The sequence below is a fragment of the Talpa occidentalis genome, unplaced genomic scaffold, assembly GCF_014898055.3.
Source record: "Talpa occidentalis isolate TD23 unplaced genomic scaffold, MPIMG_talOcc4v2.1 talOcc4.4, whole genome shotgun sequence".
NCBI classification, from domain to species: domain Eukaryota; kingdom Metazoa; phylum Chordata; class Mammalia; order Eulipotyphla; family Talpidae; genus Talpa; species Talpa occidentalis.
This window is the reverse complement of record NW_023604295.1, coordinates 59,645,790-59,661,518: the sequence shown is the minus strand read 5'-3', so window position 1 is coordinate 59,661,518 and position 15,729 is coordinate 59,645,790. Positions and strand designations below refer to the sequence as shown.

The 15,729-nt window shown below is 33.9% G+C and overlaps 1 long non-coding RNA gene across 1 annotated transcript in view; it reads left to right on the top strand.

Moving 5' to 3' along the window:
- Positions 1-15,421, top strand: part of LOC119256840 (uncharacterized) — a 92,232-nt gene extending 76,811 nt beyond the window's left edge. The window contains exon 5 of the long non-coding RNA XR_005127903.2: positions 15,126-15,421. This is a non-coding gene — a long non-coding RNA (uncharacterized LOC119256840). The remainder of the gene's footprint in view (positions 1-15,125) is intronic.
- Positions 15,422-15,729: the final 308 nt, after the last annotated feature.

Sequence of the window (15,729 nt, the reverse complement as noted above, 5' to 3'; positions counted from 1 at the left end):
GGTGATTGTTTCAGTCAACAAAGCAAATAGCCCAAATTACTCATTCAGTTACAGAGAAAGGTGAAATTTAGGTAATGTTTGAGATGAGGCATTTGGTTGGAAACTTCCAAACACATTGAAACTGAATAGTGCTAGTATTCTTATAGACACAAAATTTTTTTTTAAATTTTTTGACTCAGAGGTGATAGATAATCTTGGAGGATATACAAATCTGCTACAGTAGGAAAGAAAGCCAAAAGACTTTCATTGTCTAAAAAGTTTAGAATATTGTAAAGATGGTAAAGCAAGTAAATCATTTTTTTTTTGCTTTTTATCATAACATTTCATTTATGTCTTTGCAAAACTCATCTATCTTCTGATCTATATTATTTCCTTTTGGTTCTCCAGCCCTTATCTTTCAACAAAACTATTAGTACAATTATTGAGTCAGTGCTTAGAAAGGTATCTATCCAATTAATTTTATTCATGCCACGACAGTTTCTCCATTTTTCCTTTACCAATCAATTACTAAGTGTCTAGACTTAGACTCCAAATCCTATAAGAGATCCTATAAGCAGATGCAAAAAGGAATACGTATGACTTTTTAGTTGTATGGGTAGATGTATTCACATGTGAAATATACAAATTGGAGAGTTAATTCTAGCTGAGAGTGGAGGTCAAATAGTTTTATTCTTAAAATACTCAGGAGGAATTGATTTCATATGTAGAAAGAGGAGGAAGTTCAAGAGAAAGGAGTACTTGAACATGTGTAGAATTTTGGAAGTAGTGAACACTCCCAAAATATTGGCAAACATCACTTTTGCTGTGTTATGGAGTATGCATGCAGGGATTTATAGATCAGTAATGGTGACACTGGAGGGAAACAAACACAGATAACTTTATATAATATGATATGTTTCAATTTTATACTGTAGGCAAAGGAAGCTATGGAAGATTTTTAAGCCTTAGAAGAGCTACACAAGATTTGCATTGCAAAAGATCCTGACTTAGACTTGCAGGTCATAGATGGTATCTTTTGGAAAGTGATCATTGAAAGAGTCAAAAAAAGTAAAACCATAACTCATTAAAACAAAGCAAATAAATTTTGAAGGGTTTAAGTCAAAGGCAAACATACATGATTCAGAGACTGAATATATAAATGGACAATGACCACATTATATATGACAATAGCACTCTGATTCAAAACCTCAGCAGAAATCAGACTTAGAAGCTAATTTACAACCTCTATAGCAATCAGCAGAGAGGATCAGGGTTTGGACAATGACTTTCAGCTTCTTAAATTTTTACTATTGTTTCCAATTCAGGACCAAGTAGAGAAAGTCAAATTTGTTCCTCAAATTAATCACCTAAGTTCCTGAACTCACCCCTCCACCCCAAACCTTTCTAGTTAGACTGCTTGCAAACAACCTGCTACTGGGCATTCCTGAAGACTCCCTTCATTTAACTATAAAGCTATTCCATTCTCCTGGTCCTTTGACTTGTTATCAAAGACAAGTAATGATGGCTGATTCCTTTGCTATAACAAACTCTGAATAAATAGCTGTTTGTTGTAATTTAGGTAGCATTTACTTATTTCCATAGTTATCCTAGAAATAATGTCAAAGGAAAAAAATGTGTACCTGAACTGCCTATCAAGATGAAATTCAGCCTTTAACCAAGTATAACACTCACAAAATCCCCTATGTGCCTTGCTGTTTTATAGTTTGTTGAGACTGTATCTATGTTTACACTCAGCCTGATGGTCATCTCTCTCTGAAATTACAGACTAACATGTTTCCTGGCAGGTGGGAAACCATAGAGAATACTCCTCTCTGTATCAAAGGCAAACTCTCTGGACAAAAAGAAAATCAAGTTGGAGAGAGAATTTTACCTTGTTTTATTGATGACACAGAGAAAAGTTGGTCCAAATGGGTGTTAGACTAGTGAAAACCTCAAAACTCACTAATCTTTGAAGTTGCTTTGAAGAACCAGCTTATTGGACCTGTTCCTATGTTCTACACAGTGGTTTTGTTCTTTTATAACACTTTAAGAACATAAAACACAAAAGTGAGAAAAACTGGATGAAAAGGAATGATCTGACTCCACCAAGAATAGGAACAATTACAATAACAAAACCAAGGGAGATATTGAATTGAAATTACATAGTAACTCTGTAAATTGAGATTCACACCTGAAGTTTCTGATTTACTACACACAAATTAAGCACTTCATTTTAGTGGGTATGTTGTTCTGTAGTTTTTTACTTTGCCTCTAGGTCAGAAGAATCAATACCTTTGTGCCTTCACTTGAGAATGGTAACAATATACCTAGGGGTCCACAGACGTACCTTTCTCCTTTTCATGTTTTCAGTTAAGACTTAAAATATAAATTTCTCTTGTGATTCAGTCTTGATACAGTACGTAGATGATATTCTACTTTGTATAGAGAAAAGAAATCCTGTGGAAGGATTCCATTTACTTGCTTTCATTTTTAGAAGAAAGAAAATTTAAAGTGGTACATTACAATTTTGCTAAAATGCAGTTTATTATTTAGGGCATGACCTAACAAAGAACAGAAAAAACTCTTATGATAGACTTGACAACTCTAAACTTCTCTGTATTACTTAAAAATGAAATCAGGACTATTAGGTTTAACATATTGATATTGAAGACAATGAGTACAATTTTTTGAGATTTGACATTTCTTGATGAGTTGATAATTCCTCAATAAGAGATTATCTCCTGTGAGAATTCAACATAAACAAACCTTCTAAAACCAGAAGATTCTTCAGTAGCCTCTTTCCTAGTTGTAACTATATCTGGACAAACTTTGGGGTTTCATCTCAACTTCATATGAGCCATCTAAAACCTACTGAATCAAATGGAGTAAGAAAAATAAAAAAGAAGGAAAATTAGGAAGGAAGATATACTGTTTTTTTCCCCCCAGAAGATTATATATTGTGTATGTAGAAAATACAGAAGAATTAAAGAAAATATTCCTGAAACAAATGACAACAGGTTACAGGATGCAGGATCAGCAAAAAAACAAACAAAAGTCAATTGTTTTCTTTTATTCCAGCAATGAACAACTGGAATTTGAATTAGAAAATACATTGTCTATTAGCATCCAAATTTAAATAGTTCTGTATAAATCTGAGTGAATCCAAGTAAGAGGTATATAAGGAAAACTAAACTTTGATGAATGAAATCAAAGAAGAAATAAATGACTAGAACTTGTCCATATGAAGAATGACTCAATATTGTCAAGATATCAGATTTTCCTAATTTGATCTATAGAATTAATGCAATATCAAAGTCCCAGCAAGTTATATTGTAGATATCAAAAAACTGATTCTGTATTCTATATGGAGAAGCAAAGGCCTGTAGCTAGCACAATTTAAGGAAAAGAACAAAGTTGGAAGAGGGATGTAACTCAATTTCAAAACATACTATAAAGCTATGGTATGGGTGAAGGATTAAACTAAGCTCATCGAACAGAATTTAGAGCCCAAGTATATTTAACTGAAATTTACTAAAAAAGTAAAGGAAATGTAATGGAGCAAAAGTAATCTAACAAATGATGCTGGGACAACTGGATATCCAACTCCCTCACCATCACCAACCCCCCCCCCCCATAAATCTAGACATAAAATTGACATTCTTCACAAAAATTAACTCAAATAGGTTACAGACCTAAATATAAAATAAATTAATATAAAATTTCCAGAAAATAGAAATTCTAGATGATGTTGGCTATGCTGTGCCATTTTAGGCACAAAACCAAAACACCTCTAATAACTGATAAACCAAACTTCATTAAAATAAGAACTTATATGAAAAATATTATGATGTGAATTTAAAGACTACCCATGTTGGGAGAAAATTCAAAGGTGCATCTGATAAACTGTTATCTAACATATTTAAAGAACTCTTAAAACTCACAGTAAGTAAACAACCAACCCAATTTAAAAAAATGGGTAAAATGTTTAAAGAAACACCTCAGCAGGGCCTCCCCGGTGGCGCAGCGGTTGTGTGCTGGGCTGCAAAGCTGCCCGCAGCCTCTACAGTGCCAGTTCAATCCCTGGTAGCCGGCGAGGATCCTACATGGCGCGATAGACCTCTCCTGTCTCGCCCTCTGCTCCCCTCAGCCGTGTATTTCATCGGTCTGCCTGCTCTATTCCCCGCCCTGGCTCTGGTGAATTCTCTCACCCTCCTGTGCTTCTGACTGTACCCAGTGCTTGTATAAATAAATAAATAAATACATACATACATACATAAATAAATCTTAAAAAAAAAAAACAAAAAAAAACCTCACCAAAAGTGACACACAGATATCAAATAATGTTAAGAGATTTTCTGCATCATATGTCATCAGAGAAATGAAAGTTAAAACAAGGTATTACTACAAACCTATTAGGTAACCAAAATCTGTCAGTCTGACAACATTAAATGCTAGCAAGGATGTGGAAAAGCAAAAACTCTCCAACCTTCTGGTTTCTTACAAGATTAAACATAACATTAACTTATGATTCAGCCATAACCATCCTTGATATTTATCCAAATGAACTGAAGGGCCTCCCTGGTGTCACAAGGGGTTAAGACACAACCTATAAAGCTATCTGCAGTCACTGCAGCACAAATTCAATGCCTGGCCAGGGAGATACCTACATGGCGCAGCAGACCTCTCCTGACTCACCTACTGCTCCCCTCAGTGGTGTATTTCAGTTGATCTACCTTTTCAGCTCCTCATTCTGTCTCTGGTATACCCTCTCACCCCCTACATCTTTGTCCTATACCCCCGTTCTTGTATGCATAAATCAAAAAAAGAACAAAAGAAGTAAATAAATAAAATAAATAAAAAAAATCAAAAAAAGAACAAAAGAAGTAAAAGTTTATGTCTACAAAACAACCTGAAAGGGATGCTTATACAAGATCTAATTATAATTGCCCAAATTTCAATCAATTAAGATGTCATTCAGTAGGTAATTGGATGATAGTGGTACATCCTAGACTATGGATTATTCCTCAGTAGTACAAAGAAATGAAAAGGTACAGAGAAACTTAAATGCTCTTACTAAATGAAATAAGCCAAACTGAAATGATTAAACACTGTATGGTTCAAACCAGGATATTATGGAAAGTACAAAACAATGGAGATGCTAAAAAGATCAGTAGTTGCCAGTGGTGGGGAAGGAGCAAGAGGTGAATAGGTAGAGCACAGAGGAATTCTATAGCAGTGTAAATATATGGGTACTTATCAGTATACATTTGTACAAACACTGAAATATTCAACATTAACAATGAATCCTAACATAAACTACGGAATGATTATGATACCAATGTAAGTTCATCCTTGATAAGATATATACCATTCTAATGATTGATTTTTCTAATGGTGGAGGTTTTGCATATATGGAGGAAGGAGATCTATGGAAATCTCTTTACCTTTCTCTCAAATCTTGTTTTAATATGAAAATGCTCTAAAAATTATCTCAAAATAAAAAAAAAATCTATTTCCTCAATACATCCACACTTTTCCTGGTGCAAAACTTGTTTATATGTCTGCTGAACTATGTTCCCCATTTGACCTGATGATCCTATGTGCAGTATAGATAGTACTAATGTTTGAGAACATAAACACTTGTCAGTTGATTAAACTGCTTGTAAGACTCTTATACTCTCTTCATCTCCATTAAAATTCACTACTACAGCATCCTGAATCCTGCTCTTTTCTGCCCTAACCAGAAGAGACTTTATGCCTATTACCTCAAATACCCTACCCTAATATTATGTGTTAATGATTTATATTTCAAAACTTCGTATTTTATCAAGCAAAATATGCTATCACTGATTTTAGACATTCATTAGGACATAATCCTCTGAAGTAAAAAACAGTCAATGGTCTAAGTTATCTTTTGTCAGGTAGCAAAAGATTAGAATGTAAACATATACACAGATAGAATACATGTTTTTGTAGTCATACATGGTTTTGGGATGTTTTGAAAAGAGGATTTTCACTTCTCAGAATTACTTCAAAAATGGCCAATAAGCATCAGGACTTTTCAAATACCTATTTCTTACATAAGTAGCTATTCTAATGGTTAAGTCCCCTGAAAAAAGATGTAATTTTGAAGCTCAGGAAATTTCTGGCATGATCACCCAAAACAAGCAGCCTTAACTAAGGTTATGATGGTTTATAAACCATTGGTGGATAAATCCTGGAGGAATTCAAAGAGGTCATTTTAAAATACAAACATTTACCTTCTGAGTTTGAAAAGAAAGACTCAATATAATGGTGATAGTCATTATTCAGAAAACCTCTAGCACTCAATAAGGTGGCCATTTGGTGGTAAAATAATTGAAGGAATAAATTGCTGCATGAAATTAATCATCATAGTATAGACAAATCACTACTTTAAATCAACATTGGTAGAGAAATTTTAAAACACAGTTGAGGTTATTTTGAAGTCAAGACTCAACTGTCAATAGCTTCCTCCTCCTTGGGATTCGAATATGTTTTAATATAGAGACTGAATATTCAAACATAAAAATGACCAGCCCATATATGACAAGATAACTGCCACTTAACAAATGTAGCAACCAGCATGAAAAGCCAAACAATAATGTCTCAGACCAGTGAGGACTTGGTCAATGACTGCCAACTTCCCTAAATTTTGACTCCCAATCCCAGCTCAGGACCAAGCCAAGGAAGCCAAAGGTGTTATTTTGAACATAATGTAAAATTTTCTGGGGACCTTGCCATTGTCTGACAGGCAAGCCATCCTTACAGGCTCCAAATTGCATGCAAAATTCTCCTGCCTGAAAGCATAAATTAGTCTTTTCAGATAAAAGAGAGATTTTACAATGGTGCCCAGCCTTTCCATCTCTGTAGTATATTCTTGTGGAGGGGAGGAGTGTGGAACCTGTATTGCCTTCTTTAGCATTTGTGACAATTTAGAGTGCCTCCTTTCAAGAACAGTTATCTTTTTAATGTTAATGTCTCATTGTTCCTGGCTATATAAACTGTATTCAAACTTATACCTACTGGGAACCGCTCCCACTGAGTAATATCTGTGGGGCTGCTACCTAGGTTCGAGTTCCCAGTTTATCTAATAAGCTTAACCTAACTATTCTTGAGTCTGTATTTTTTTCAGTTAACCCTTTATTTTTTTTTTTTCAGTTAAGCCACTAGCTATCCCATCCCCAGTTTCCATAACTGGGCTATAATAATAAAGTAGCCCACCTCTAATTTCCTCTGCCAACAGCCTCCATTTAGAGGATATGTGGAGTCTTATCTTTTTTCACCGATTCCAGATTCCCTTGCTTGTTGAGTCTGCCAAATTCAGTCATGTTGGCTGACTCTAGTGCTATAGTTAACTTTGAATAAATAATTTCTTTATCCCCCCTCCCCCTCACTGCGGGTCCTTATTTTTACATGATTCCAAATGGAACCACAGAAACATACATTATTATTAAGAATATTGAAATAAACGTTGCACATGAAGCTAAACTTTGATTATAGCAGGAAGTCATTGGGAGAAAGGAAAGTCAATGAATTTATATAGCATAGGCCATAACTTACATGCCTATATATCAGAATTATTTTGCTGTTACTGTTATATAACATTCACAAAGTTGTAACTAACTTCCCTAAGACTGATCACACAATCCTGAGGCATGTCCACCAAGATTTAGACAACACAGAACAACTACATGTGTGACAGCAGTTGGTAAGGGGTTCTTTACCAAATCAATGTCTTGTTCTTCGTGAGCACCAACCAATTATTTCTTCAGGCTCTCAAGTTTTTACAGGATTAGTTACCATGCCATTTTCCCATTTTTGTGGTGACACATCCTGTAACAAAGCTAATTGCATACCCTGCAGCTACAAAAAAGCATTTCCCCCCTTTTCTGAGTGTTCCCTATCACCACCAATGAGCTTACTAATTCAATCCAAACTGAAACCATTTATTATTATGGAGCAGGACAGATATTACTAATCTTATTTTTTTTCACAGGTAATGAAACTTAATGCAAAGAATAAGTTTGAGTAGTCATCTGATAGAGGATATAATGCATTACTGGATCCCATATCAGAGAGCTCTAAACTACACTCTTTTTTATCTTAAAATATATAGTTGCATTTATGCCTATGACCACCTCTCAAAACCTATGCTATGACAAAATTTGTGAGAATTTTGAAGTTCAAACCAAACCAACCTCCCCACCTCCAACTCTGCCACCAGAAAATACAAATGAACAAATAACTAGCACAAGCTGTGAAGAAATTTGTTAAATATTACATTGCTTATTTCCTCTTTGTCAGTGGGGTTTGCATTATAGCCAAGAATGGATGCTTTCTTTGTTATGGTAAGTCATCCTATTTTGCCTTAGTTTATTGATTTTTTTTATGTCTGCTCATAAGGAGTTAGGTCACTGTTTATTTACACAATCCTCTGATGTTTTAGTCAAACAGATGATGTATATATTTTTAAATCTACAATTCTTCATCAGTGATGCACAAACTAGGGAGATTTAATTTTCAGAATCTGACTAGTGCCATCCACTGATACATTTATTTTCCTTCTTTATCATGCTCATTTAGTTTGGATACCATTTCTCACCAAGGCATGGACGACGTGAATGAATTCCATTTCTGTAGGCATTTCTAGGGATTTACTAGCTTTGACTAATAATATTATTTACACTCTGACAGTCTCTTAGACTCAAAAAAGTATCACCTCTCCTTCAAATTCCAAGTAAAATCATGTATTCAAGATTAATTTTAATTGCATTCATTGACTCCACTTAGGTGCTCACCAGCCCAATAGTTGCTGAGCCATATTCACTCTCACCTACTACCTCCCTTGTGGATTCCTATGTTTGTAAAGATAAATTATTTTCTTAGATATCTTTTATTTTTTTGAGAGACTAAATATTATGGCTTACTCTAAATGTCACATTGTAATGGTGAAGTTACAGAACTTTTTGTTTATTTTCCTTACACACATGTGCCTGAGGCTAATAGTTTCATACAGAACTTTATTGCAGACTGATACTCATTAAGAATCCTTTTGCAGGCATCATTGTTTGACATAGGTTAGTGTTGGATATTGGATATACACAGAACTGAGGTTTCTTTCTCAAAAAACTGCCACATGTTTTAACCATTATCACAATTGTATGCATATCTATTCATACATGTATTAAATATTTTATGCCTATTGGGATAAGTTTCACTACTGGGCACCATGGAAGATATGACTGTATATAAATCTTTTTATAATGAGGTTATTATAAAATATTGGAGATGTGTTCAGAAATTGTATATTTTATTGTATGAAAACTATTACTGCTATGAATGTGGGAGTCTAAGAATAGAGAGCAAATCTTTAACACATGACATGACTTGGACTTTGAAAGATAGTTGAGATTTTCAGAATCTCGGAAAATAATAATATTGGAAATAATAATATTGGTCAAAGCTGGTTAATCCCAGAAATGTCTATAGAGAAATGGGATTCATTAATTTAATTGTAGGGTGGGCTATACATATTATAGACACTACATATTATAGTGTGTTTCTAAAACCAAGAAAGGGAGATGGGGGAGTAATTTCAGTTATCCACTGAGTAATTTCCTTTTTTTTTTTTTTTTTTAGAACAGGCAATATGCTGTCACTGAAACATTTTAAGGAACTGGCACATTTGGTGTTTAGACAAGTGGATCTGTTGACAATGGGAACTATGGATAATGGAAACAGAACCAGAAATTTCAAATTGGGAGATGGTGTGACATTTTAAGAACTATTATTTTTGTATCTTAGAAAGGTAGATTAATAGGTTAATGAAAGTTATAAAGAAAAACATTGGAATTACATAATATGAAGACTAAGACTGGGTTGGTTGTTATATATAAAATATCAGGGAAAAAGTAAATGGTTTATTTGGTGATGATATGTTTTGATTTTAGATGTCAGGGAGTAGAATGACAGATACAGAAAGTCAAGTGAAAAGTATAATTGGAAAGAAAAGTAATTAAGACTTTCTGCAATAAAGTATCATAGGATATATACATACCAATATGTATATCTAGAAATATAATTAGAATAAAGGTAGAGGGATGGGTTAATAATAAAGACTTGGAAATATTCAATATGTAACTTAACATTGAACATGAGATCATATTAATTTACTTAGTGACATACATTTACGCATACATTTTCTTCTAAGCTCAAAGTCCAACTGCACACATTAAAACAATACCTCATTTATTTGAACTACTCAAATAAGAATTTGTGATAATTTAAAAGCAGCTATGCCATCTGTGAAAAAACAGAACTTGCCAAGTAAATCCACAGGGTAATCAAATTTGTAGATTGGGGAAAGGAATAGTAAACTACTCAGGAGAACAAATTGTTTTCAAATATTTAAATGTGTCAGGGGAAAGCAATAATAAATAAAGAAGAATCACATATCTTATTTAATAGACTACAAACTTTCAGATGTCAATAACATTTTACATGCAGATCTGGCATACTAATTGAAATACCTTGAATAATTTTAAAATATTTGTTGACAGAAGACATAATTGACTGTGCTATTCCAACTACTTCTTCTAATACATGCGATAGCAGTAAAGAACAAAAATTGTAGAAACTGTCTGCAACAAATTGGATCATTTGCAGACATGTGACTTTAGGAAAAATAAGAATAATAAGAGGAATAGTTATTTCTTAGATTCATAATAAGCAACAAATTAAATGCATGTAAAATATGGCTTAAATTCAGTAAACTGAAAATGAAAACTGAATACACATAGAATACCCTAATAACTCCAATAAAAAAATTCTGAGAAACAATAAATCAGTAAAGTGGCAGACCACAAAATCAATATATAAACATCTGTTGCATCCCTATATGCAAATAACAATAGAAAAGATAAAAATTAAGGACCCCATTTATAATCACATCAAAAAATATTGAATGCTGAAGAATAAACCTAACAAAGGAAGTGAAACACTTGTTCAATGAAAATGTGAGACACTGTTGAAAGAAGTACAAGAAATGCAAATATATACCCTGCTCATGGATTGAAGGAATTAACATTATAAAAATGGCCATTTTATACAAAGTAATATACAGATTCAATGCAATCCCTAACAAACTTTCAGTGGAATTCTTCAAAGAAGTAGAACAAGCATTAGCGAAATTTGTATGGAATCACAAAATATGGAATCTACATATTTGGATGTAGACCCCAAATATCCAAAGCAATCCTGATGAAAAAAGGATGGAAAATCATAATCCCAAATCAAACTAAACTTCAAAGTGATTACAATTAAAGCAGCATGATACTGGCATAAAAATAGACACACTGATGATAGAATTGAAAGTACAGACAAACTCCACATGTCTATGCACAGCTAATCTATTACAACAGGACCAAAAATATACATTGAAGAATGGAAATACTCTTAAGCAGTTTTGGGAAAACTGCACAACCACACACATAAGAAAGCAACTAGACCACAATCTCACATTATATACTCAAAATGGATCGAACATGGTATGTAAGACCTGAAATCATAAAATAAATAGAAGAAACATAGGCTAAACATGCCATGGCACTGGCTTCCGGGATGTCTTTGAAGGTTCTAGTCTAAGGGCAAGGGAAACAGAAGAAAAAATTATTGGAGCTATCTTAAACTAAAAATCTTGTGTATGGTGAAAGAAACCATCAGTAAAATGAAAAAAACACTCCACTAAATATTTATACATTATACATCCCACAAGGGGGCTCATATCCAATATCTACAAAGAACTCTTATAACTCAACAAAAAGAAAACAAATAACCCAATTAAAATTGGTAGTAATTATACAGATGGCCAATAGGCATGTGAAAAAATGCGCACCATCATTTATCAGGGAAATGCAAACTAAAACCACAATGAAATATTTCACACCTGTAAGAATGGCCCCTATGAAAAAGACCAGAAACAATTAGTGTCGCTGCCTCCACTATTGGTGAGAACGTAGACTGGTAACTCCCCTTTGGAAAACAATATGGAAGTTTCTCAAAATATTGAACAGCTCTATCATATGATCCAGCAACTCTGCTTCCAGCTATCTACCTGAAGAATGCACTCCTATGTTCACTGTAGTTCTATCTATAATAGCTAAGTTATGGGAATAAACTAAGTGCCTAGAAATATGTGAGCATATTAAAAATATGTGGTTATATACACAATGGAATATGAACAGATCAAAAAAATAGATTAAATCCTGCCATTTGTTACAGCAAGGATGCATATAGAGGAAATTATAGTAAGTGGAATGTCAGAATGAGCAAGACAAAGACAGAAGAGTTTCACTCATATGTGGAATACAGAGAATCAAAATAAAGAAACAGACAAAACTAAACCAAAATCAATCCTAGAAATCTGACTATAAATTGATTCTACCGGAGGGGGAAAGTTGGGGTGCAAACAAAGACAGGAGGAGGCCCAAGGGACTATGGTGGAAGATTATGGGTACCTTGGTGGTGTGGTAGAATAATAACATCTTAAAGTGGTGAACCTATACCTCTGGGTCATAGGCAGTGTTGCAATTCAATGGTACCTTAAAATATACAATAAAAAGAATACCAGTTCTATTGTTAATGCATATAAGTAGAAACTCAAATTTCCCTCCACTCTAGTTCATTTTACTCCTAAAATAGGATGTAGATAACTATACATTACTGGGTTAAAATATATTCATTGGGAGACCTCCTGGTGGCTTCGGGGTTAAGTCTTAGTGCAATCACCCCTTCAGCCTAAGTTCAATACTGGCAGGGATAAGTAAATATTGCAAAATACTTAAAAATAATTAAAAATATTGGGCCATGGTACCAATCAGAAGAGCTTTCACTATTTCAAAAAATATACATTTGGTATCAACAAGGGAGTTAAATGTTGGCATACTTTTTCAAATGAGCATCTGGAGAAGAAAGTCTAGCACATGCTTTGAGATCTGTCCATTAAAAAGAACACCAGGGACAGGAGTCTATAATAGCTCTATTCTGGATATTGAAGGAAAATTTGTTTCTCCCTTCAGCTATGTTATTCTTGATCAGACTTCTTTAAGGTTGAAAGAGGGTGCTGTTTTGCCACTATCAGTTGCATGCTTCTTAAGATATCCTAGCCTTAGTTAAAGCAATCCTCCTAATGGTACTGTCAAAATATATGAGAGACAGTTGAGAATTTATGGCTAGATTTCATAGTAATATAGAATTAAAAAAGGATATTGGAGAGGCTAATGTGACTTCACTGAACCAGAAATTTGAGACTTTTGTGTCTTCTCAATTATGTATTTATATATTCATTGCAATATATTAGTTTGTTACTTTAATTTCTGTAGTGGTGCATTATATATAACCAGTTATGCTATCTATGGTAGATATCCATAATTTATAATAATGTGTATCCCATAAATATTTATTAGTAGTCTTCTTTTGTAAGTCAATGTTAAGAATTCTGAAGGATGCCAAAAGGAGCTTGATATGCACAGCCTTTATACAATTTTCAGTATAATATGGGAGAAAAGTCATAAATAATACAATGAGATGAAGTTGAAAATATTTAAAAATTTGAGAATGTTGATGGTACTAACATTAAAAAAAGTATGATTGCTCCTTGAAATGAAAGATTTCAATTATATATACACATTTAAGATAAAGGCAACATAAGTGGGTAGAGCTATTTAATGATTAGAAGAAAAAAGAAAAAAAAAAAACTATGGCAAGACAAATCAATGTAATTGTGTCGCAAACTAGAGGAGTGTATGACACCAAAATAAGCAAATTCATGAATGTCTGAGGATAAAGGAAGACTTGATGCTTGGACAGTAGTGTAGCATGCTTTTCAAATGAGCTCTTGAGTTGTGTTTTGGCATTACTTTCTTGAAAAAAAATCTATTGCACATCTATTCTACGTCAGACACTGGGATTTTACAGTAGACTTAACAGTCTAAAATCTCCATCCACAATTATCTTAGAGCCAATAAAGGACACAAAAACACAAATGAAAAAGACATAATGTGGTACAATGGAGAGAAGAGCTTTGAAAAAATAAAGCAAGGTAAGAAGATGGGTTCTTGGAACTAATTCTGGTTTGTACTGGTTGCTGAGGAAATTACAAAGCTTGAAGTGTGTGGGATAGATAGGAATGTAAGACTGTTGATTTTTTTTTTCCTGAGTGATGAGAAAGTAGGATGTCATTTTGAGCAGAAGAGCAAGTGGTATGATATGAATATCTTCCTGTTGAGTGTAAAATAGAATGCAGAGAGACAAAGACAAGATCACGGAGAGGAGGTAAAAGTTGATAATAATAACTCAGGCAAAAGAGGTGGTTGATCTGGTCCAGCATGTAAATGATTCAATATAATTTTTAAGGTTAAACAAATTGAATTAGTTAATGTTTTGAGTTTGTGGTGTGAGAATCCAGCTTTTTAAGTGTAGTGCCAATTTCTAAGATGGGAGTGAAAACACATTTGGAGAAACATCTGGAGTTTTGTTTTGGTGCTTTGAAGTATGAGATGCCTAATTTATATCCAACTAAATATGTCAAAAAACAGTTTAATATTTAAACCTGGATGAAAAATCTGGCCTAGAGATTAAATGTGCATGATGGTAGAATGTAGAGGGCATTTACTTTTGAAATTTGGTGAATCTGAAATCTCTCATTAAGAGAATGAGGATAGAGAGCAAGCAGAGCATCCACGGTCTGGATGAGTGATTCCATGTCTCTCCATTGTTTTGCAAATTTGAACTAAAAATATGATTAGAAAAGTGCAACCAGTTTATAAGGAGGAAACCAGGAAAAAGCAGTGACTTGAAATCTGCCCATAGTTTTTAATGGATAAATGAATGATTGTATGTCAAATGATGCCCATAGTCCAAATAAGTTAAAGACTGAGAATAAACTATAAGATTTAGTAGTGGGAAAGTCATTGATTATGTGACCATATTAGGCATAAACAAGCCAAGAAAAATGGAAGAACTGGGCTACAAGGGATAAAATTTCCCAAGATGGTACTCTGTGCTCATTTTTCAGGGTTACCTGGTACACCAAAAGAATGACAGTTGTTTATTTTCCCTCCAAACAGGAGAAAATTACCCTCCTGAGGACCTCAAGTAGAATTACACAAACAACTGAGATTTGAATCCAAAGTCACCAAAATAATCTACTTACTTCCCCACTGGCACATTAACTTTGAAAAGGTTCCCCTGTCAAAATATAAAACAGCAGAAGGCAACACATTTCTACTGAAATACAGTCCATCCTGCATGACAATATGATTGGACCAGGACCCAAAATGACTCTGTGGAATGACAGGCACATGATGGGAAGTTTCCTTACCTGCTTTTGCTTAATTTTGTCTTGTTAAGTTTATCCTTTCCCTAATAAAGCCTATTCCTTAATATGTTGTGTAGTGTAGAGTCTGTTGTCTCCATTATGAAAGGATAGGGTATATTCTTTGAAAAATGCTTCATATTCTCTTCCCTGAATTCATACTTCCTCAAAATGTAGTTCTGCTGACTTTCCATAAAAATGGAAAGGTTTCCAAAGGTGGGCTTTGAACAGTAGAACGTGACAAAAGTGACATTGTGCCAATTCTGAGACTAGATATCAAGAGGCCTGGTACACTTTTGTTATTCAAGTACCTTGCGCAGATGAAGTCTTTCTAGAGAATACAGAGGATTTATCAG